The sequence below is a fragment of the Natator depressus genome, chromosome 5 (assembly GCF_965152275.1).
Source record: "Natator depressus isolate rNatDep1 chromosome 5, rNatDep2.hap1, whole genome shotgun sequence".
Lineage (NCBI taxonomy): Eukaryota > Metazoa > Chordata > Testudines > Cheloniidae > Natator > Natator depressus.
In genome coordinates, this window is record NC_134238.1 from 72932290 (window position 1) to 72957584 (window position 25295).

General features: G+C 44.0%; 1 long non-coding RNA gene across 1 annotated transcript in view; it reads right to left on the reverse strand.

Annotated features, from left to right (window-relative positions):
* Positions 1 to 6886: 6886 nt before the first annotated feature.
* Positions 6887 to 25295, reverse strand: part of LOC141988194 (uncharacterized) — a 177796-nt gene continuing 159387 nt past the window's right edge. Inside the window, exons 2-3 of the long non-coding RNA XR_012639690.1 lie at positions 7685 to 7784; positions 6887 to 7017 (exon numbers count right to left, since the gene is read on the reverse strand). This is a non-coding gene — a long non-coding RNA (uncharacterized LOC141988194). The remainder of the gene's footprint in view (positions 7018 to 7684; positions 7785 to 25295) is intronic.

Genomic DNA, 25295 nt, shown 5'->3' on the forward strand with positions numbered 1-25295 from the left:
GGCAATAGAGTGGACATTTAAGAGGACTGGATGGCTCAGGAGACTGGTAATAGACCGTACAGCCTTTCAGCTTCAAGACTGGGATTCAAATTCAAGCTAAATTAGAAGTGACAGTGCTTGGTTGTTTGCTAACCTTTATGAAATGAGTTCTGTGGTCTCAAGCCAATTTCCAGTAGTCAATGGCCTGGTCCAAAATACGTAAAAGATCCTCACTGACTTCTTTGGGCTTGACTAACAAATAATATTGTGTCCTGTTCCCTAGTTAGGTGAACTAACATTATCAGAAAGGTGGCAGCATGCTCAGCTCAGCAGGCCTTTGAGGGGGGAAGTTGGGAGGACTTCAGGAAGACAGAGAAAGGAGGAGGAGATGAGACTTGGGGATTTTAGGAAATTTTAAAATCCTCATCATCCACCTTGAAGCCTTAACATTTTGTTGCTTATTTGAACCCTTCATTTTAATATACTTGGATTCCTTCCTTACCCTGGGAGATATAAACCTCTTTATACTGACTGGTAAGCAGGTAGAGTTTTAATATTCAATTTTTCTCTTGTCACACATCAAGTGGTTGCACTGTGTTTATGTGTGCATAATCTCATTTGCAAGAGTGCTCTGCAGCTCACTATAGCTCTCTCTGAGTTGATACATTGTCCCAGGAACTGTTTCTGGGGGCAGAACTGGTGTGTTGTGTTCTATCCCCATCCTACAACAATGGAGTATTCCCGTGAAGTTCAGTGACTGAAAGACTGATCTCCATTTCCTGTCACCACTCACTGCCATCATTTTTATGTAGTGTAGTAGTCACATGTATGAGTGTGGTCCTATCTGCAAAAAGCATGGGGATCAAATGAATTTATAGTGTTTATTTTTTAAAAATACCTTTTTTGCAGTGTTTGTTCAAGTTTATCCAATGGAGACAAAGAACTTAGCAAGCTTCAAAAAAGTAGACATTTATATGTATAAAAATAATATCCACACTTACACTGGGGGGGGGGGCGGTGTCAAAGATTATAAAGTAGAATCAGTCCTCTTGCTTTAGGAGATCAAACATAAGAGATTAGGCTTAGAAATAATAGATTTCCCCTCTGGCACATTATTGCCCAACTGTCTCTTACACCTTTCCCTAAAGTATCTGGTACCAACCTCTCTTGGACACAGGCTACCAGATAAGATAAATCATTGGCCTCATCTGGCATGGAAACTCTTATGTTCTTAGCTCCTGACAGGCTGAAGTCCAGAAAGGAAGAGTGGAGCAGGGGTGCTGGAAGAATTTGTATAGTGGGGGTGCTGAGAGCTATTGACCCAAACTTCAAACCCCTTATATGATGGAAACCACTTCAAGCCAGGGTTGTGTGGCACTTTTCACCAGTGCTAAGTTTACACCATTGAAAAAAAATAAATGAAGAGTTGACATACTACATAGGGAACATTTAATATGGTGCAGTTAAGTGAACACTGTCATTTGGGATTTGTGCACAGGACACACAAACCTACATTTTCAAAAGTGACTCGTAATTTTGCAGGCTCAGATTGAGACACATTAAAGAGACTTAATTTTCAGAAAGTGCTGAACACCTGTACACTGAAAAACATCTGGCCTTTTTTATGATGTCTCAAATCAAGCACAAAAAAACAGGAGCACCCAAAATTACTGTTCACTTTTGAAACTCTAGACCTTTAATATGCTTGCATTCCTAGGGACTTCATCTGTCACTATAGCTGAATCATGACAATGAAATCTCCTCACAAAGGAAACAATTTCAAGAGGATAACCAGGAACAGTTTATTGTGTTCTGAAGCTGATGCTCCTGCACTTGCATCAAAAGCCCCTAATGAGCATGCTGGCTGGAGGGTATCCTCTCACGGCCACCTGTGAAAGATTAATGGAATCAACTGATGCAGCAAAAATGTCATCACCAAACCTTATGCTTTTACTACTCAGTATCATTTAACCCCCCCAAAAATGTGAATGAATAAACAAACCCTTCTTCCTCTGCCTAACTTAACACAACAGTTTGAACCAAATCCCTTATCCTTTATTTTAAATATTAAAGAATCTGATTTTCAGGCTTATTTTCTTCATTATAGCAAAAGAAAATAATTGCTTATTTGATTCGTAAACTGTTTGTGTCACTGCTCCAGTTTTATTTTTATATATTATATATATGAAAAAATAAGTTAGTGCAGTAGTGCACACAAATCAAATAAGCAATTATTTTCCTTTGCTATAATGAGGAAAATGTAGTGTATAGATGGCGAGAGAGTTTAGGCAACAGATATGTGTGCATGTCCTATGCTCTGCCATCTATACAATTAATCAATACACATACAGGCATTGTCAGAACAAAAGAGAAATGGTTTGACATGCTAGATTCCAGAGTCAGGATCCGTTCATTAATTTTAGGAATACTTTAAAAAACCTCCCTTCACAGAAAACCAGGACATCATGGCTGGCAGACACTTTAACCCTTTTTATTGTTGAAAGTGTATTTCACACTAAAGGTCACTTAACCCCATGCCCCCAGGTTCTTTATGTTTAGATGTTGACTCTCTCTTTAGAGGTTCTTCATTAACCTGTTTCTCATCTTGAGTTAAATCTCCCAATGAGAAAGCCAAGAAAAAAAGGCTAAAAACCCCATGATGACCTCTATGTTGGTCGGAGTGTGCACAGTCTGTCTTTCGCAAAAAGAAAAGGAGTACTTGTGGCACCTTAGAGACTAACCAATTTATTTGAGCATAAGCTTTCGGACAGCTCACGAAAGCTTATGCTCAAATAAATTGGTTAGTCTCTAAGGTGCCACAAGTACTCCTTTTCTTTTTGCGAATACAGACTAACATGGCTGTTACTCTGAAGTCTGTCTTTGGTGATCCTATTTCTTCCTCGTGTTGGAAAGAGGCTATGAGAGTGCACTCAGCAATAAACATCCACATAAACTTGTGTATCAGCATAACGCAAAAGCTCTGACTCCCTTTCCCATTTTGCTGCACTGTGTATCCTGTATGGCAATTTAATTTTGTCACTCAGTACTATATTTAATATGTAATCCCTTTCTGTGGAAGTTTATCAACCTTGGCAGACTTATATGAGAAGCCTTTTGGCAACTTTTGGTCCTGTGCTAGCTCTGAAGACATGTCAATATTGTACAAAGCATTTCTCAGGATATGTCGTGACCAGCCATACCCAATTAGCTACCAGCTGAAAAGCCTCAGAGTAATGAATTGGCTAATCAAGATGAAACTTCAGAGAAACTCTCACTTAGGTTAATTGTCATCAATATAACTCTTTCAAATGACTTGTTCATTGTCCTGCTTCACATTGATTAATGCATCCCCAAATGAATTAGTCTGAGACACCTTTTACTTGGATTTTCTCCCATGTACTGTACCCATTCTCTAATATGTCTCTGTTTACACACTAGGAATAACTGGGTGATGTTCTACTTGCTACACTTTCAACACATTTCCATTTAAATGTAAACCCAGCTGCCTAAATACATTAATTAACTTGAAAGCAAACTGGAAACCCAAAAGCTAGAAGTCAATTAATGAACTTCAGTTTCATTCAATGCATGGGAATATTAGAAAAGCACTTAAAGACATCATGGTCTGCCAAAACAAACCCTTTGAATCCATATACATGTTCTTCTTCATGACAAGCAGACCTATTGTTAATGGGTACTATCCCCTCAATTTATAAATGCAGCAAAAGATTCTTTTCAAAGCATTCCCCTTTGCAAGATGAATATTCCATCCCCTTTTCAACTAGGTATAATTATCTTAGGGAATGTTTACTACTAACTCTCAGAACACATTTTTAAAAGGAATGGAAGGCAAACAGTTAAATGTCTTAACTTCTCCAGTTTCACTCATATCACCCCACTTATACATATACTTCTTGAACAAAAGGAGCGCCAAAAGGTATCCCTACAGAGAGTCAATCTGTCCCAGCTTCTCTAAGCAGACAGGGGACTGGAACAATGAAAAGGTTACCATAAGTCAACATATGGGATAGAAAATAAATAATTAAGAGACCTTTTAAGCTTCATAGTACTTTAGTGTGAATAAGCCAGTGAACCAACAAAGCAGGCCCCACAGCACCTGGAAAAAGGAAATCCCTCTGGGACGGTCTACTATGGCCAGTTTAATGTCTCCTTCAAAGTGAAAAAAATCTGCTCACTGTGAAAAAACATTTAATATGCAGTTGTGCTTCCTTAAAAGTGCATGATGAATAAACTTTAAAACAGTTTCCATTAGTTGATTTCTTTCACCTTACTTTAGAGGATATATACAGACAGCTTAATACAAATCAGCAATCAATGCATTTTGCTAAAATGTGGGTGCACTACCATATATTTAATTTACAAGTATCTCTTAAAAGCATGATTAGTAGTTAGATTGTTTTTTGTTGGCAGTACAGAATAGGTGTTAGCATGACTCTGTATGCTTTCTGCCCCTGGATGTCATAGGTTCCTGTTGCATAACAGGATTTGGGTTCATACCCAGAGTTTATGCTGCCCTACAGTACTAGAGGGGTGCCAAGCTCTTTGTTGAGAAAAGACAATGTTTACTGAAGAAACCACCCATGCATTTATGACAGTCAGCGTGATCTGGGGAAGCTAGAAATGCACTGAAGTCAATAGCAATGGTAGTTGATAATTTATTCAGGTGCCTAAACATTGGTTTAGGAGCCTAACTTTAGGTATCCAAGTTCAGAAATTCTGGACCTCACCATTTCTTTGCAAAGATAACCTGGAAAATGCAAACCAGATTAAAATGATATATATCAATTACAAGGTCTGAAAGAACAGTAGCTTGTCTCCACTTTTTGATGAGGAGGAAGAGGGGGACCTAAGGATCCCATGCACATGCACACTGTCTTTAAGATGGATCAGTTAACTTTGGTATCTATCCCCTAATAATCATCTCACTGATTCTCTGCATAATTCTTAGTCTAGTTTTATGCATAGCAATATGATGATGGTGGACAGGCAGGGGTGACATTTGGAGATGGACAACAAAAATACGGTTTCACAGGCTGTCCAAAAATGCTAAGGGGAGCTCTGTAGATTAGCATATCTAATTACCACAATAGCATGCACAAAACATATATTTATATTGCACATTGGGATTTAAGTGTTTAAAAACCCTTTGAACATGTAAATACCCAATGAGCATATTCAGTTATGTTAACTATATGTGAAAATATAAGTGCAAATGCACCTTTCACCTCTATAGTACATTAAAAATACCAGCCCTTAACTTCTCTGTCCCAGCTTCCCCATTGGTAAAACAGAGATAAAACATACTTTATCACAAAGGTTTGGGGCCCGACTGGGAACCTTTTACTTTCATGCCCATAAGTAGTCCTATTGGAGGTAAAATGACTCATTGTGGGAATAAAATTGTTCACTTTAGGGAGTAGGGGTTTCACAGTCTTTGTGAGGATTAATGCATTGTTTGTAAAGTGTTTTAAAGATATTCAGCTTTGCATAAGTGCTTTATTACTGACGATGATATGCCCTGCAGTTTCCCCTGGCTCTGCCACACAATTAATTGCATGCATACTTTAAGCCCCTGTCCCCTCATCCGTGGTGCTTGTCAGTTGAAAGACAAAGATCCAATTGCTATTTTCTAAATGGACTGGTGACAGCACCACAACCCTGGCCAATGTTCTTTCTCTCAATAAAAGCAGTTTCTAATGTCAGTGTCTAATGTGTGAGCTATTGTTGAGTACATAATGACTGCTGCGTTTTGCTTGCATAGTCACCGCACTTTTAAGGCCTAATTCTGATCTCACTTTCAGCAGTACACAGTGACTTAATTCCATAGAAGTAATCTGTAGTACACCTGATTTACATACCAGTAAACAAGGAAAAAGGCCTATAATATTTAACTCATCATTTTGGAAAGCAGTATATAAAACCTGTCTATTTTCTTCTCTTCTACTATGTCACTGCGTGATATCTATTAGTATTTTAGATGAGAATGAAAATTTTAATGGTCAATAAAGGTGCCCAGAACATGAAATGAGTTTTATTGATTGAATGCATTGTTTACAAATCAAAATAACTAACTCAATAATTCAGTAGAAACTGATAAATATTTAAAGGTAATTTTTTAATTTGATTTATGGAGGAGATTTACATGAATAAATCCACAAGCAACCACATCAGATTATATACTGCACAGGTCTGTGCAAAACTTTGGTAAAGAAACTTCTGCTTTTCATCGTGAAAGTGGATTTTGCTGAGGTTCAACAAAAGGCCTATTGAACTTGTACTAACTATTAAGCAAACTTTATGGAGCTTCACACCAGGCCCATACAGAAAAATAGGTGAGTTTTACCTGGTTAGATTTAGACCTAGCCAGCCTGGGATCCCAGCATACGTTTGTTTCTCAGCTCTAACAGTTAGCAGGCAACTAAGCCTGCCTACTCCGAAAATGGGAAAAGGTAAGAGGAAAAGTCAAGGCCTGTTACGTGTAAGGAATAAGACTTGTGACTCAAGTCTTCTTACCCCATGTTGTGGACTGGGATATAGGTGGTCAACAGCAGTGGTCAAAGTAGGATTTGGGAGCCAGGAGTCTCCCACTGGAGTCAGGGGTCAGCCATAGGAGCACAGATATGGAACAAATCAGAAGGGCAGGACGCATGAACCAGGAAGAGAACAGAACTGGAAGGCAGAAATCAGGAACAAGGCAGGTCTCGAGAGTCAGGCAAGAAAACAGGATCCAATGTAGCAGCCAGACAGGAATTTAACTACTTGCTCAGACAACTTCCTGTGCCTCCTTCTGGCACAAATAGTGAATCTGAGCCAGAGAGGCTGGGTGTCTCCCCAAATTATGAGCTTCATGGGTGGTGTCTCTTGTGAGCTAGGGTCTACCAGCTGACGCTCCCTGCTGGTACCAGCAAGCTGCCAGGTGGTGGCTGCGATTTGAGGACTGCCTAGGGACCTGTGATCCCTCACTCCCCAGCCCCTTTGTGGGTCTTCTCCTCTGTTCCTGTTGATGGCTGGTCAGGGCTGTTGTGGATGATAAAAACCAAGAAAAACATGGTGGTTTTGGTTAATTAATACAATACAATAAGAATAATGGGAATGAAGATCATATTAACAGTGGGGATAATCAAATATTGCAACAATTTACAGAGGGATATGGTAGATTCTCCATTGCTTGAATTCTTTAAATCAAGACCTGATTTCTTTCTAAAAAATATGCTGTAGCTCAAACAGAAGTTATTGGCTCGATGCAGAAATTACTAGGTGAGGTTCTTTGGCTTGTTTTATGAAGAGGGTCAGACTAGATGTCAAAATAGTCCCTTCTGGCTTTAAATGCCATGAATTGCAATTTAAAAATGTTGGGTACTTTTGAACTGGAAAAAAAAAATGAATTGAACCCAATATAAAGGAAACAACATCATTTTCCCCAGCTGTAATTCTATCCATCAAGGTTCTGTCTATGGACAACTCAAGAACTTTACACAATGGGTTTCTAGTATAATGTGACCATAAGAAATGTAATATCCACAAGTACATCCAGACCTGCTATTCCTAGTCACCATCCCTATGAGCTCTGTCTAACTTTGCTCCTGATGAATGAGAGTACACACTTTAAAAGGAGAAACAGGTTGTAAATGTGACTCTCCCTGCTCTCATGAACATGGGATGCTCGGCGAACAACCACCCTTACCTTCTTTCTCCTTTCAGTCCCATGCTGATCTCTGCTCTGTAGGACCTGAGGATTGGTGCCAGATTGCTCATTAGTATTATCCTTGTTTCCATGTCATATTCTGAAATTCATAAGCCGAATAATCATAGAGAAACTGCTTAGATACTGACACTATTTTGGAATAATGGTGCCATATATCCCACATAAAAGGGAGATTTGTGTTTTACTAATTAATTCATCAGTGGAAGTGTGCTTTGATGACAGATTTTTTGGATGAGGTTCAATGGCTCACTAGCATTAACCATATTAACCTAGTGCATTTATTTATATCAGGCAGAATAAAGTGTGACACTAGATCACAGGAAAGTCTTCAGGAAGAAGGACATCTTTTAGGAGGAAAATGAACCTGGACTTCTCTGATATTGCCTCTTCTTGCTAGTTAAATAGCATGATGCAATAAACAAACCAAGAAGAAATCACCATCCATGCCTCTTAGGGTTTGTCAAGAAGCAGCTACATAAAACCAGCATTGAGGCTGAGAGTTCTGACCTCCCACTTTCTGAAAGATAATAGTTAAACCTTATTGGATTACCTTAAAAGTAGACACTCACATATTTAATTTTGGTCTAGATACAGCGTACAGCTGACATCAGGGCTCTGGACCTCAGCATCTAAGAGTCAGTACTCACGAGCCAAATCCAGTGTGCTTATGAATTTTGCCCACACCCCCAATAGGTCCAGTAAATCATCTACTTGGGGTATGGAGTAAGGATCAGGCTGGGTGATAGCACTTAGCTTCCTGTAATCTACACAAAAGGTTTTGTCCTTTTTAGGTATCATCACAATAGGAGACATCCAGGGGCTTTTTGACTTAGTGATTAGCCCCATTTTCAGCATGCTTTCAGCCTCCTCCTGGATCTGCTTCTGCATTTCCCCTTTGGCCCACTATGCTCTGCTAGGAGCAGGGGCAGGGCCCAGTGGTTTGAATGGAGTGTAGAATCCTGTTAGTCAAATCTGGCCAATTGGAAAATACCTCTGCATTGTGCTTTAAAGGGGCCAACATTTCCTGCTTTGGGGTTAGAGTTAATCCCTTCCCAAACTCAATGCTTTCCAGAGGAGTTTCTCCCCTGCTCTCTTTGACTGAATAAATTAAAGGGGTGGAGAGGTTTCCTCATCAGCACAACATATCATGTTTACTGCTATCTCCCTTTAGTGGTAAGCTTTTAATCTATTGAGATGCACTGTTTGCACAGATACTCTGGCAATAATCGGCAAACGCTTCTGATGTAAATCACAACTTTTGCAGTAATTTTTTACTGTTTCAAACATAGGAGGCCAATAGAATTCTGCTTCAGCCTGTCTTAGGTTTTTTCCACTACCAGCTGTCCTGTGAATGGGCTATTTGGGCCAATTCTCTCCTATATGCCTCAGGCACAACTACTTGCTTGCAAATCTCACTCTTCTTCCCCACAGGGGCTTCTCAATACAACAAACCTTCTTGCATAGAAAGAAAAAATCTACCCTTTCCTTCCCCAGCTGGGGTATCATTCTGCGCTGCACATCTCTCACGTTCCAAAGTAGGATGAGTTTGCTGAGCAGACACAAATTCCCTTTGTGCTTCACTTAAGTCCAGAGCTGATTCTGGCACAACAGAAGAACTTTACAATTCCTTCTCAGCAGGAAACTGCTATTCTCAACAGACAAAGGCTTGAGGGGATTTTGCTCCCCTTCACAGCCTTCTTCGCTGACCACAGAGAAAGCAGGTGTTTCCCTGGGACCTGGTTATAAAACATTAATATGTTTAGACATTGCTAAAATGTTATTACCTAAGATAGCAAATTCCTAATGCCAACCACAACATCACCCTTAAAATCTTCCCACTCAACATGGCTTTAGCTGGAGGAACAGTCACAGAAAATTCAGCCAAAGCTAAAATATTCTGACTTGCCAGGTAGTCTGTCTTCTTCCCTCACAAAACTTTTCTTAATTAAAGTGACTTGAGAGGCAGTGTCCCTCCACCCAGTACACTCCATGCCATTTACTCTCACACTCTTAATAAATTCTTCACTACCACCCCAAGACTCAGTTCTAATACAGTTTATGAGGTCACCCTCCTACTCCACAATTTCCTCTGGGATCAAGGTGGTAGCATTGGCACTTATGGTGAGGGTTGGGGGTGCAGACTGTGGGGTCATTAAGTTTGAGGCAATTTGGTTTTATATGGCCAGGAACGCCAGAATGATGGCCGATTGTCTGTTTTCCCTTAGAATAAGAGGTTCTAAAAAATCTGGATTTCCTTGAGGTATTTTAACAAAGTTGGGGTTTGAGAATAAACCTTTCATCCCTTCTAATCTGGAGAACAGAGGGATTACCCTTCCCCTTAGGTTTGCAGCCCTCCCAAGTTCTTGAATCAACCTATTCACAAGCAATTTCTGCTGCCACCAAAACCCTGGAAGGTTTTTTGTCACAGGGCATGTCTATACTGGCAGAGTTACATTGCTGCCAGTTACAGCGCCGCTCAGAGCGCGCTGAAGGGAAACCGCTTTTGTGGGTTCACACTATCAGCTGCCTGCGCAATAGCGTCTCACTTGCGGCACTAATCGGAGCGGTGCACTATGGGCAGCTATCCTACAGAGCACCTCTTTCTCTTCTGCCGCTAAGACTTGTGGGAAGGTGGAGGGGGTCGCGGGGCATCCTGGGTCCTGTCCCAACGACCCGTGATGCATTGCTTCGCATCCCAGCAATCCCTGTGCTTCTGGCTGAATTTGGCGCCATATTTCAACGATTTGTGTACTGCGCGCTCTGCCTCTTCGGTCTGCAGGAATGGATCCCAAACTGCTGACCAGTATGCTGCTCGCTCTGACCAACACATCACGAGCGGCAGTGGAGTTATTCCTTAAGCTACAAAGGCAAGAGGAGTGCGACATTGATCTCGCTATGCATAGTAGCTATGACATGAGATTGCTTGTGGCATTCACGGAGGTGCTGATCACAGTGGAATGCCGCTTTTGGGCTCGGGAAACAAGCACTGAGTGGCGAGATCACATCGTGATGCACGTCTGGGACGACGAGTGTGGCTGCAGAACTTTCAGATGAGGAAAGCCACATTCCTGGGACTGTGTGATGAGGTCGCCCCAGCCCTGCGGTGCAAGGACGTGAGAATGAGAGCAGCCCTGCCGTTAGAATCAACCAGGGGCCGTTCTCCTTCTGACCTGCTGCTTACAAACAGGGAAGAATTGGTAGGGGAAGTGGAAGTGGGTGGCAATCTGGGCAGCAGTGACCATGAGATGGTTAAGTTCAGGATCCTCACAAAAAGAAGAAAGGAGAGTAGCAAAATACAGACCCTGGACTTCAGAAAAGCAGACTGACTCCCTTAGGGAGCTGATGGGAAGGATCCCCTGGGAGGCTAATATGAGGGGGAAAAGGAGACCAGGAAAGCTGGCTGTATTTTAAAGAAGCCTTATTGAGGGCACAGGAACAAACCATACCGATGTGCAGAAAGAACAAGTATGGCAGGCGACCAGCTTGCTTAACAGTAAAAGTTTTGGTGAGCTTAAACTCAAAAAGGAAGCTTACAAGAAGTGGAAAACTTGGTTAGATGACTAGGGAGGAGTAAAAAGATATTGCTCGAGCATGCAAGGGTGTAATCAGGAAGGCCAAAACACAACCGGAGTTACAGCTAGCAAGGGATTGGAAGGGTAACAAGAACTGTTTCTACAGGTATGTTAGCAACAACAACAACAAAAAAAGGTCAGGAAAAGTGTGGGACCCTTTATGAATGGGGGAGACAACCTAGTGACAGATGATGTGGAAAAAGCTGAAGTACTCAATGCTTTTTTTTGCCTCTGTCTTCACAGACAAGGTCAGCTCCCACACTGCTGTCCTGGGAAACACAGTATGGGAAGGAGGTGAGCAGCCCTCAGTGGTGAAAGAACAGGTTAAGGACTATTTAGAAAAGCTGGACATGCACAAGTCCATGGGTGCAGATCAAATGCATCCAAGGGTGCTGAGGGAATTGACCGATATTTATTGCTATGCTCAGGAATGCAGTACTTGTAATGCTAGGAGGTGATTGTGATTGGTGCAGATGATGCACTATGAAGGTTTAAGAAAATTGCCTGTTGCTTTGCAGGAGTCTGTTTGCTTTCAAACCAAAACAATTTTATTAAAAATGCCACAACCAACAACTGGAAGAGACAGAGAGAGAGAGAAACAAAAACAAAAAACACATCAGCACTGTGGGGAATGGGGGAAGGGAGGGTCCCAGGAGGAGGTGGGGGTCTCGGGATGGTTAAAGATTTGTATATGTCCAGTACCATATGCAACCTTCTCCTCTGGAGTACAGTACAGCAGGTACTGTACTTCAGCAGGGCTAAACTGCAGTGGGTGCTGGGAGTCCGCAGGGCTGGAGTGTGATGGGGCAGGAGTGGAATGCAGCGGGTACAGACTGGAGCCAGGAGGTTGATAAGAGTATGTTGGTGGTGTCTGGTGGGTGCATGAGAAAGAGTTTTGCGACAGCAGCTGCACGGGAAGGCAGGCGCGGAGCTGCTTGGTTTGCAGTGCTAGTAGCGCCTGGAGCACGTCCACTCGGCTCTCCATAATATTTAAGAGCTGCTCTGTGGCTTTGTTCTGGTGTGCCGCGTTCTCCTTTTGGTCCCTCTTCTTACTGTCCCGCAATTCCTTCAATTATTGTTTTTCGGATGCGGAGTGCATCATGACATCATGCAGAAAGTCCTCTTTAATTCTTCGTGGCCACTTTCTAATTCTGCACAGCCGTTCAGCCGGCAACAACAAAGATGGAGGCTGGGCTCCCAAAGTCATATCTGTGAAGCCAAAATGCAACATTTTACAGAAGCAGTATTGTTTGCAGACAGACCGACCACTGGTTCAGTGATTTAAAACACAGCCACTATTCACACACACCTGTCACTAACTGGCTGACCCCAAGCAAGCACGCATGAGCCACAAGACCCCAAAATGGTGAGTAACTGCAGGGGCAGGGGAGATCAGTGTTCCAGGACTGCACTGGACACGTGGTTCTTAGAGAGAGCCAACACTGTAGGATGGGCCTGATAATCATAACTGTTCCCATCTTTTCCACAGGCTGTGTTCATTATGGAAGATATCTTGCTGCTGAGGGTGAGCAGGGAATCCAAGGAGGGTCTTCTCCAAGACTACAGCTTCTGCCCTGGCCCTTATGCAGCTTGCTTGTGTGCTGCAATGGTTTCCCCCCTTCCCCACACAGTGATGGCAGAGCGGTGCGGGAAAGTCATCCTTAATGGGGCAAGAAACAAAACATCTCTGCCAAAGAACCTGTGGCAGCAAATTGCCCAGTATCTCCATGAGAGTTTTGTGGCGATCTGAGGCAGGTTCCCGTGAAGCGAGGGAGTAAAAACACCCTGTTCTGCCACTCAGACTAGACATGTGGTTGTACGTGCATCATATAGACACAAGCCTGCTTTCTGCAACCCTCTTGCCCCCCAAAAACTTGCTTCAACTTGCTTCCCAAATTCAAAACTACTTACCAGGGGCCTCCTCTCCTGTTTAAGCTTCGCTAAGCTCCGACAGCTGTGACTGGCTAGACTCCTCCGGGATAGAGAAGAGCTCCTGGATGCACGCATCTCTGACCTCTGAGTCATCCTCTGCGTCTGGTCCCCCTCCACATCCTCGTCCAAGATTTCCTCCTCCTGGCTTGGTCCACTCTCGACTGGCACACAAGCCACTGAAGTATCCACAGTAGCCTTTGCAGTGGAGGTGGGGTTGTCACCAAGTATCACTTCCAGCTCTTTGTAGAACCAGCAGCTCATGGGCACAGCACTGGAGCAGTGGCTTGCCTCCTGCACTTTGTGGTAGGCGTTCCGCAGCTCCTTCACTTTGACACTGGACTGCACTGTGTCCCAGTCATGGCCCCTTTCTGTCATGCATCATGAAATCTGTCCTTAGGTATCATAATTCCTATGGCTGGAGCGCAGCTGGGACTGCACAGCCTCCTCTCCCCAAATGCTGATGAGGTCCAGCAGCTTGGCATTACTCCAAGTGGGGGAATCACCTGGTGCTTGGAGCAGGCATCACCACCTGCAAAGATGCACTGAGACCACTGCACACGTCACTGAGCAAACAGGAAGGGGACTTTCAAAATTCCCAAGGAATTCAAGGGGGGCTCATTGTTGGTCACCCAAGGGCAAGGCAGTAGAGTTCAAACTGATGACCAGAGAGGCGAGAACAGGCATTGTGGGACACCTGCCGGAGGCCAATTGCAGCGCTGTAGTCGACCAGGGTGTCTACACTGGCACCATGGCACTGTAGCCCTGGCGCAGAAAGCTGTATGCCTCTCATCAGGGTGGTTTTTTTACAGTGCTGCAACTGTGCAGTTTCTGCGCACTGAGTGGCTTGGCAGTGTGTGCACCTCGGGAGTTACACTGCAGAAAGCTGCTTTACTGCACAGAAACTTACCAGTGTAGACAAGACCATAGATGGCCACTTTTACTTCATCAGTGACCACCAATAATAATTGCTGTCTCACCAAATCTAACAGCTTGTCAAAGCTACCATCAGCCCCTGTCTGAATCATCCATTTTTTAAAAACATAACTACACACTTAATGCACATATTCCATGAGTATGTGCAGTTATGAGATTTTGCTGTATGGTTGTTTACTGAAATATGTTGTAAGTTTGAGAGTCTATTACTAGGTAGTGATTCACTCCCAGGAGGGTGTTAAGTGACCATTAATCAGCAGGGGAGCTGTAAAAAGGGATTTTCAAAACTTTAAAGAGGGCTGCACAAGCACCACACAATGGGGGATTGCTCAACTGTGACTCGGTAAAGTCACAGTAAAGTCAGTAAAGACATGTCTGGGCTACAGTCTTCCAGACTAAAGCTATAGAATAGGGGACAGTGGCATCATGCGTTGGGCTTTCTCCTCCCCCACCTACAATGGAAGCAACAACAATGCTGGGAAGACAAAGACTTGAACTGAGGACACTGACCTGTTCACTTCATTCTAAAAGTAGCAGCAGTGTGACCATACATTCCACATTCTGCACCTGTTACATGTTTGGAATGCAAAGGGGAAGGTATGTGTACAGAAGGTGAGATCATGACTGGCCCTTACGTGGCCATGTAGGGGGGGGCGGGACTGAGTAAGGAGCTTCTCACCCCATTAGCATGGTCTATGTGAGGGTCAGCTAGAATTGCAGCCCCTATGCTCAAGGGAGGCCTGGGATTGCTGTCTAGATATTCCCACCAAAGGGCAACTCAGCTGGAAGGTAGCAGGAGGGAATGGAGAATGGAGAGAAGTAGGCAGAGCAATGGCTCTGTTCCCCCCATGCAAGCAGTATCATAATGTAACCCTTAAAGACGTGTAGTCGTCTGTGTACTCCGCTCACACACTGGGAAAGTTCTCAGAGACTAGGGTTACCATACGTCCATGTTTTTAGTTCTTAAACCACCATCTGGGAGCAATTTTTAAATATCTCAAACGTCCGGGATTTTGCCACATTGGTCGGGACGCCCTTTGTCCTGACATCGGGGACCGCTCACCTCACCGCATGCACCAAAGTCCGGGACTGGCGGCACTTCGTGGGGCAGCTACTGGCACCCGCCCACTGGCAAGAGCCTGCAGTATGGGTGACCCCTAGGCAGAGAGTGTCTCTGCATGCTGCACCAGTTCCCTCCTGCCCAATCAGAGCTGCGTGGGCGGTGCTGGCAGTTCACAGAGAGCCCTACACCCCCCTGCCACAACCCAACCCTAGGAGGAGCCAGAGGGACCTGCCAGATGCTTCCTGGGAGCTGCCCCAGGTAAGCACTGCCAGGACTCCCCACCTTGCCCCCCGGCAGGTCCCTCTGGCTGTTAGGGTCAGGTCGGATGTGGGGGTTGGGGGGGCGGAGGGCTCTCTGCGCACTGCCGGCCTGCAAGCCCCGCTCCGCGGCTCTGGCAGCTCCCATTGGTGCTTTCCCCGTCCAATGGGAGCATGGAGCTCACACTTTTGGTGGGAGCAGCACATGGAGACCCCTTGGATGCCCCTGATCCTAGGAGCCAGAGGGACCTGTGGCAGGAGGGGTGAGTAGGTGAGTGGGGTGGGGTGAAGAGGTGAGCGATGAGCCAGCAGTGAGCCGGAGGCGGTGGGGTGGAGAAGAGGCAAGCGGCAAGAGAGCCAGTGGTTGGCTGGCAGACAGGCGGGGAGGCAAGTGGCGTGTGGGGAGGGTGAAGAGGCGAGCGGCAAAGGAGCCAGCAGTGGGTAGGGTCCAATGGGGCAGGGAGGGGGTGGAGACTTTGGGGAAGGAGTTGCAATGGGGGCAGGGGCATATGAGAAAATACCAACCCCCTGGAGTGTCCTCTTTTTTGAATGTTCAAATATGGTAAGAGACAAAATGCCTCATGGTGCTCCTCCCATGCACTTTCTGCAAGGCAGAGTAGTGGCTAAATGCTACAATATTACCCCAAACAATACAAAATATGCCACAGACCTCTGCAATGTATTTGAGAAGGGACTAAGGACTTGATTTTACCAGACTTGCTCATACGGAGAAGTCCCCTATTCTGTGAAAGGTCACATTGAATTAGGTACTATTCATGCATCGGGGCAGCAGAGTGAGACCTAACATTTGAATTGTTTAGTTATCCAACATTAAGCATTAGTCTGCAGGGTAGCAGTGTTCAATGACCTTTATAATCAGTTTTTCATTCCTCTGAGCGCTAAAGTTGGGCTTCTTTATGTTTGGGCTGCAAAGACCCAAACAGAGACAAATGTTGTGCAGGCCTGCACTGAGGGAGAGCAAAAACAGCAGGAAGCTTAGAAACAATGGAAAGCAATAGCTAGACCAGGCTGCAGAACTGAACTCTTATGTGAGAATGCTTTGAGCAGTGCCAGTTCAAGTGCTCTAAAAGGGTAACTAAATGAAGAGAAAAGATATTTCATAGAAAGATTTGTGCCCAGTATTATAAGTTTACCTTACTGATGCTTTGTCTTACCTATATTTTATTGATTTGGCACAATCACTAGTTAACTGCTTTCAGCTTTACATGTCTCCCTCAGCAGCAGAAATGTCAAGGAATTCTGAAAAAATGGGCATGGCAAGAAACAAACCAGTTTTCTCCAATGCACTCAAGCATGATCTGCTTTTCTTCCCTGCAAATCTTACCCCTCACGATATACGAAGGGCCTGATTCTCACCTTCTGTATGTTGGTGTAGGTCAGTCGTGACTCTGTCGAGGTAAAACTAGGGTACACGTTGGGAGTTTCTCAGTGGTATTGATTCTAAGTAGATACAGGTGTGGTAAGTTTTGACATGTTAAAATGAAAAGAAAAAATCCTTTACGAAAAAATGTGAGGCTCTTTCATGATATTCTGTCATTCCTTGTTTAGATCCTAACGGCAGTGCACAGTCCTCAAAGGAGAGGGGCTGGAAAGGGCAAGAGTGCATCTAAAACTACCTCTACACCTCCCCCAGTCCTGGTGCTGGTGGTGATTGAAGCTGGTGGTGATGCAAGCCACAGGGCCATTCTAAGATAGAATAGATAGAAGACGGTTTCACTGGCCATGGTTGGGTGGAACACATTGTGATTCAGCTCTGCCTCTTTTCACGTCCAGAAAATACCCACTTGATCCTGAGTGGCCCTGACATCTCAACAGCGGTGGAGGCAGTAGGGACTACATATATATAGTCAGCTCTACCAGCTTTTGACAGCTTCCTTAGGAGGAGACAAGCATAGTGAGGGATGGCACTCAGAGGGAAATGGACCTGCCCAACATTGTTTGGGGGTGTCCTCAGCTGCCCTTTGAGAGCAGCTTTAGCTGAGTAGAGAATCTGACTTGGCGTTTTTGTCCATTACGACTGCTTACAAGTGGGTTTCTTTTCATCCTCATGAACGGTCAATGGGCCACCGGTCTGTAGTGTCTGAGCAGCAGTCACTCTCTCCCACACACAATAGGTCCTATAAAGGTCTTGTCTTCACTTCTAAAAAAAGGTTTGTAATAGTTACCCTGAGGTAAAAAAATACACGAGACAATGAAAACCAGGCAGTTTAGTTTTACCATGAGGTAAATTCATTGAGGTCAACCCCTGGAGGAGTAGAGGGCTTTTTACCTCAACATAAAACTAAAGTGCCTGGTCTTCATTGTATTTTTTAATGTCTGAATAGCTCATACAGGTTAGTTGTCCCAAGCTGTGGGGTGGGGGAGAAGAAGAGAAAAATCACACCTTTTTAAATCAGTGAAGACAAGGCCTAAGACTTTGACCTGGTGGGACCTATTTTAGTGAAATTTCTCTTTCTAGCAGAGAGAGAGAGAGAGTTTACTGAGACTGAAGATGTTCCATACACCCAAAAGCTCAAAGAATTTGGCATGTGCAGCACAATTATTAAAATGCCCAGAATAATCATAAAGACAACCATTATCACCCCTAACTGTGAAACCTGAATCTCCTACTGGTTCACCAGCATAGCCATTTTCTGCAGGCAGTTGCTCTTTTCCAACTTGCATCCTTATAACAGGGTGGGCTGTTTAATCCGGGGGCCTAGTGTTCCAGGCCTGACTCCAGTATGTCATATTGTCACAGGGTGCTTTAGTCAGCTGGCAGGCCCGCTGGCCTTGGCGTCCGACTCCAGCCCTCCTATTAGTCTGAAGCAGGGTTGCTTGGGTGGTCAGCAGGCCCTTTGGTCTGGGCCTCCAACTCCAGCCTTTAGTTCATGGTATCCCCATCCACGGCATGAAATCTTAGGTGGACTGGCCTCTTTGATGGGAACCCCCAGCCCATTCCTCCTTGGGACCAGAGCTGTAGTTCTAGGCTGGGTAGGGGGACCTGGGCCCTTCCTCTCCACCAGGTCCTGGCCCAGCGCCCCGAAAGTCAATCTGCATGCACCAGCCTAAGTTCAGATGGTCCACTTAGTCACCTTCCCTTGGGCCACTTCCAACCACCCCTGCATCTCAGTTTGGGGGGTGGTCACAGTGCACTTCCAACCCTCCCAAACTATGGCTGATGCCTGCAGCCTTCTCCAACTCCTGCCCTTGACTCTTCCTCCCTCTTGAGGAATGTCTAGGAGGATGTGGGAAACTCACAGTCAGGTCCCCACGATAGAAGCTTACTCTCCTGTTGCTACAGAGCAGAACTCCTCCAGGAAAGGGCCACCACTACCTGGGAAAAAGATTTGGGGGTCATGGTGGATAATCAGCTGAACAGAAGCTCCCCATGTGACACCAGCCAAATGAGCTAATGTGATCCTGGTTGCATAAAGAGGGGTGTCTCAGTTAGAAGTTAAGATGTTCTTTTACCTCTGCATTTGGCACTGATGTGATTGCTGCTGAAATACTGTGTCCAATTGTGCTGTCCAGAGTTCAAGAAGGATGATGACGATGAGTTGGAGAGTGTTCAGAGAAGAGCCATGAGAATGATAGATGGTATAGAAAAAACATACCTTCTAGTGATAGACGCAAGGAGCAATCTATTTAGCTTAACAAAGAGATGGCTCGGGGTGACTTGATTAAAGTCCATCAGTATCTACATGGGGAACAATTTGATAATGGGCTTTTCAATCTAGGATTATGTTGTTACACCTTTCTTTACAATGGTTGGAAGCTGAAACTACACAAATTCACCCTGGAGATAAGGCCTAAATTTTTAAGTGCGGGTAATTTACTCTTGGAGCAATTTCCATCACTGACAATTTTTAAACCAAGATTGGATGTGTTTCTAAAAGATCTGCTCAAGGAATTATTTGGGGGAAATTCTATGGCCTTGGTTATACAGGAGGTCAGACTAGATGATTACAGTGGTCCCATCTGGCCTTGGAACCTGTGAAGAGGTTAGAATTGTATTAGGGATAACGCCTCATGCTTCAAGGCACGTTCAAGCAGGCTTCTAAACTTGCTCCACCAAATGTTGTGTGCTTATTCAGGCAAACAGGGGGGTATATGAGTTTAGAGGCTCATCTGAAAATCTGGTACTTACTGTCTATTTTAGTATGTTTCACTAAAGCACTCAGCAGCTTTCATGATGGGTTTCACAGCTTCTGTCTCAGAATGTGATCAACAGTCCAGATGCTACCTCCAAGCAGAGAGAAAAGGTAATTGTTCTTAGGGTAGGCTGGGAGCAAGTTCTGATTTGCATGAATATAACTGCAATCAGAGTCTAGCCTTGTGTTTGATAGATGGGGCCTGATCCTAAAATGTGCTGAGGAACTGTAAAATTTGAGAGAGCTCAGAACCAGTCTGGATTGGTCTTCATATGACTACAGAGTCACTCCCTCACAGATGTTGGCAAGGAAGTTTCTTTTTAGATCCATCCTCTTTACCATCCTAACAGGCACACATCTTTGTGAAAGATGTTTTCTTCATGGGAAAATAGCATTTAATTTGTGAACTTTGACAGGATTGTTTTCCACAGTTTGCTGTAGAGGTGAACAGTTCACTGAAGCTTTGATGCTCACCCAAACACAATTATGCGGATTACTAACAGCAATTCTTAATTTTGAATTGTGTGCACACAAACCGTGCATTCATGTTTCACCATAGATCCAAGACAGAGAATAACAGAAATTTTTCAGATCCATGAAGCCCATGCAGGGTTGGAAAGGTCAGAAAAAGCTAGATTTTTTTCCCCACACAGCAGATTCAGATTGACTGTAAAAGAGGTGGATTTACTACAATGACAAAAGGACCCCTTCCATTGATGTAGTGTTTTACACTACAATGGCACAGCTACAATGCAGCTGTTGTAGCATTTCTAGTGTAGACATGCCCAAGAAATTTACAGTCTAAGATGCCCAAACTTGCACTTTGATCCCTGTGTTTAGATCCCTGTGTCTACATAGAATCCCACTGTGGTTAATGGGGCTGCAGGGGTCAGGCTTTTTGGATTAGATTGCAGAATTGGGAAGTGTGTCAGACAAGAGGCCGTGGAGGGGTACAAAAAATGATGTGAAGCAGTTATGGGAGAAAGTATAAGAGCTAAAACAATGAGGTTAACAGAAGCTAGCATGGTGGGACACAATTTTTTTTTTAAAAAAGATCTAAAACGCCTTTGTTGACTCATTACTTGTGGGTATCATGGCAAACAAAAGTGAGTGTAGCAAACATACTTGAATGAGGAGTGCATAGTGGGAAGAGGGCAGGGACGCTAGTTAACAGATAACTTTTGCTCCTTGTATTGGACTACAGTGCAGAATGAAGAGTCACTACATACTTTCTGGGAAACACCCTTTTCCTTACAGATTATAATTGAATAAAATACTTTTATTGCTTCATCTTAAACTATCCATGATTGAAACTGACTGCATAAGTATCCATTTTAATCCAAACAATTACCTTTTTCAAATTAAAAATTGCCAATATATTTAGCAATATCTTCATACTAAGAATATCTATGTGGCTAAAGTGATCTGCCACATCAATGTTTAATATGTGTGTGTTTATCAGAAGTACATCTTTTGGTTTACAGTATCTTTCCTTATTATTAGTATATTGCCTAATTGCATATGATTGATTTTATTGTCCTAGGTTATGCAAGGCATCAAGGACAGGAAGACAGGCTGTGACTCTAAACTACTCCCATAACTATGCATGGACAGACAGCTGTAGCTCAGTTACAGCTCAATTGGATGTCATCATTAATTGAAGCTGAGAAAACAGATTATCAGCAGAAACAATTATAAATAGAGAGACTTAACATAAATTCCTTAAATATTTTGTGTTATACTACACAAACTAATTGGCAGGAGCACACACACACACAACTAAATTTAGAAAAGCACAGAAACCAAGTGATTTACAGCTTGTGTGTGTGCACAAACAAGTCCCAGATTCTGCCCTGAGTTATAATATTAGGTTTCAGAGTAACAGCCATGTTAGTCTGTATTCGCAAAAAGAAAAGGAGTACTTGTGGCACCTTAGAGACTAACCAATTTATTTATGCTCAAATAAATTGGTTAGTCTCTAAGGCGCCACAAGTACTCCTTTTCTAGTTATAATATGGTGATTCCTTGACTTCAATGGAGCTCACTTTCTCTCCCTTTCCTCCTGGGTCTCAGACCCACTCTTTCTCCTTGCAATCACAAGTTGGTCAGCTCCCCACTCCCTTTGCCTCTACTTTCTCCCAGTTGAACCCCACTGCTGCTCCAGAGGTGTGAGCAGAGAACTATACTGGGGCTGTGCTTGCACCATCACTCCTTGGGGATACCCCCTGATTCTGCCCCAAAGAGGAATGAGAAGGCAGCCAATGTGCATGTGCAACTCTTAGCACTACTGTATACTTTCAACAGAGGGAGGAGCTCTCAGGGACTGGAGTGTACTAGTCCTACTTGCTCCTCCATTCATGGACTGCATTTTATGGTACTAGTATATTGGATATGCTAGGAGAGGAAGTCAGCCCCTCCTTGTCCGACTGCATTCTGTGGGACATATTGAAGGGGCTAGAATCTGTCATTCCTCCTTCCACCCTTTGTTGTACTGCTGGTGAGGAGAAAGGAGCAAATTGTCACCAAGGGGTTTTCTTTAAAGAAATAAAAGGGACTGGATTTAACAAGTGGGGCTTAGCTCCTTGTTACAAACCACCACCACCACCGAAAGGGGTGAATTTCACCCTTTAAGGTGTATTGTGGTGATGCAACCATGTTGGTAAAAATATCAGAATACTTTTTGCAGACCGAGTGACACTGAAAAGCCCCTCACCAGGTTTCTTACACCACGGTGGTCACAGTAGACTCAAAGCAGTGAAAAAATATTTCAGTCAAAACAATTCATTAAAGTTGCTTATGAAAAACATCCAGTTATTAGGCTCAATATAAGGCAAGTGAGTGCTATTCTATGGCCTATATCAGAGTAGATTATCTAATAGTCCCTTCTGGACTCTGGTATAGGCATCTCTTAATCTCTTCATTGACTATGATGTTTTACACCAGCTGATGATTTGCCCCTTTGCCTTTGATAGAGCTGAGCAAATAATTTCTTGGTTTCATTTCCCCTTTGTCTGTGAAGAGTCGAGAAGCACCTTATGATGGTCTCAGATTTATTTGCTAGTCAGTCAGATCAGAGCTAAGTTTATTCTTGAACTGGTACGCTGTACTGTGAGCATTTAATATTCAGGAGCAGAGCTGAGTGGCTGGTCACCTACATCACATGGTAGGCACCTGATCAGAATTTAAGATTTGCCTTTTGTGATCATTTTCCAAGAATTGTTTAGTTGTCTATTTCCACGAATATTCCTGCCAGCAGACTTATTCACTAGAATATTTTCAGAAAATGAACATAAAAGGGATGTGTACACCCCCAAAAGTGAATCTCTTGAAAAGTATGAATATATGCTTAGCTCTAGCTTTATGCTAACGATGGTCTCATGTTAAGGTACTAGTAGCTGAAAGCCTGTGCTGTTGCTTGGTTGTGGCAGTTGGGCCAAGTAATCCACCATTTCCCTCATACAACCAATGAATTCATTGCATGCAAGTTAGCTATAGAGTAAGGGTGGTGATTGATTGAGTTACCGCCGATATCAGAAGGGTCTAGAACTCTTGGCATGGAATAGATTCCTGCGTTACAGAAGTACACCATGGTGGTGTAATTTGAAAGCAAAAATGAGAGTGTTAAAATTGGATGGCAATAGATAAATCCCAGTAATGATCGAACCCGGTGATATTCTGAACAAAGAGCTCTTAACCATGCTTATACCCGTTTCCCTTACTTCACAGACTCCGACATTCTAGGCTTCAGAGTGACACACAGACAGGTATAGAGTCTATTAGGAATATTTCTCCTTTTATTATAGGCAGAACTATTAGAGACACCTGTAATGAAGGCTGCCCTACACTTCCATCATAAGACACTTTTCAGTTGCTTACAACTTTTGCCAGAATGTAACCATTTGGGCTGCATAAGGGGCACCATCCTCAAGTGTGCCCTCTTATGGCCCTGAAGGCTTGCTGCTCTCAGCTCCCTCTTGGCACCTGCAATCCTTTACTCAGAACCAAGAACAAGAGGCCCCCTTTGTGAGTGCTAATTTATTAGCTCCTTTCACAGAATACAAGACCTCCTAAGTCCCTTTTTCTGTCCCTAGGCAAGTGACAAGTTCAGGAATCTCTAGATTTCTGCCTGGAACTAGGTTATTATCCAAAGTCTCACTCTCCATAATAATCATGAGTGCCCAGATCTGAATGATGCTTCAGACCAGCGATAGCACCCAGTCAGCTGCTTCCTAACCAACCTCTTTTTACTCACTCTTTTTGCCTGTCAGCTTGGCAAGGGGCAGGGGAATAAGCCTCCAGATTCTCTGCGAGCTCCTGTCCTTAAGAGCACTTCTCTCTTAACTGAGCACTGGTGCTCTTGAATAGGTCCAGGTGCTTGTTAATCAATTAACTGCCAATCAGCCACTTAGTCAATAAGTTGTTTACAAGTGGACCAAGATGCACTTGTTCCTCTTAATTTAGCCCATCACAAGTAGACTGGGCCCTCGCTTCTCTTAAGGGGGTCAGCCACCTGGTGGCAGGCTGAAATTGTTCATGCTGATGTCTACCTTAGGCTGGGGTTTTCTGGAAAGTTTCAGTAAAAAAATCCAGACATTTCTGAGTGAGAATGGTGGGAAAAAATTTTGTTTTGCCCATGTTAACATTTTGTTTTTATAATACTTTGATTGATAAACTCTAGCAACTCTGTGCTTTGGAGCAAGGATTTGAAATTTGGCAGAATGGTCCCCCTGGTGCCTTTTGCTGTTTCTATGAAAAACTGCCTAAATAGAGACAAGTTAAAAGCCTTTGAAAAATCACAGTTCACATATGCTCAGCAGAGACTGTTTAGGGTTTGGCAGTTAAATTCTTGGAAAATTCCATCTGTACTGACCATACTCCAGCCCGGGGCTGTAGGGGCTAAGCAGCACTCTGTGCCATTATTGTTCCTAGCAGCCATTGTGGCATTAGGCACCAGGACACAGAGCAGTGAGGCTGTTTCTCCATACTCCCACTGCTGGCATCCAGGCAGTGAGGAGGAGGAGGAAACACCCTGATTCAGCTCTTGACCTGATGCAGGGGAGAAACTGGGACTGAGAGCTGGTGGGTTGGGGGTGGAGTCTGGGACTGGGAGCCAAGAGGTGAGAAAACAGGGGAAAGGAAGGCTAAGATCGGAGGAGGACTCCTCTAGGGTCAGAGGAGGAGAGTGGGACTGGCTGGGCTAAGAGACTGGGAGAAGGATCCTGGTGAGGAGACAGGGACAAAGAGTTGGGGCATGGAGACAGGATGAGGAGCCTGGGTGGAGGGAGGGAAGAGACTTGGACTGGCTGGGCAAGGAAACTGGAACATCGAGTTTTTTGGGGGGCAGACTGTGTGAGGGAGGGGTGGAAGGATAGCTCAGTAGTTTGAGCATTGGCCCGCTAAACCCAGGGTTGAGAGTTCAATCCTTGAGGGGGCCATTTAGGGATCCGGGGAAAAAAATTGGTGATTGGTCCTGCTTTGAGCAGGGGGTTGAACTCGATGATCTCCTGAGGTCCCTTCCAACCCTGATATTCTATGATGTAGACTGGAATAAGAAGCCAGGGTGAAAAGAGATTGGGATTCAGATGGAGAGCACTGGAGGGAGAATGGGAGTGGCTGGGCAAGGAGGCTGAAAGTGGAACAAGAAGCCTGTGGGATGGAGACTGGGACTGGCTAGGTGAG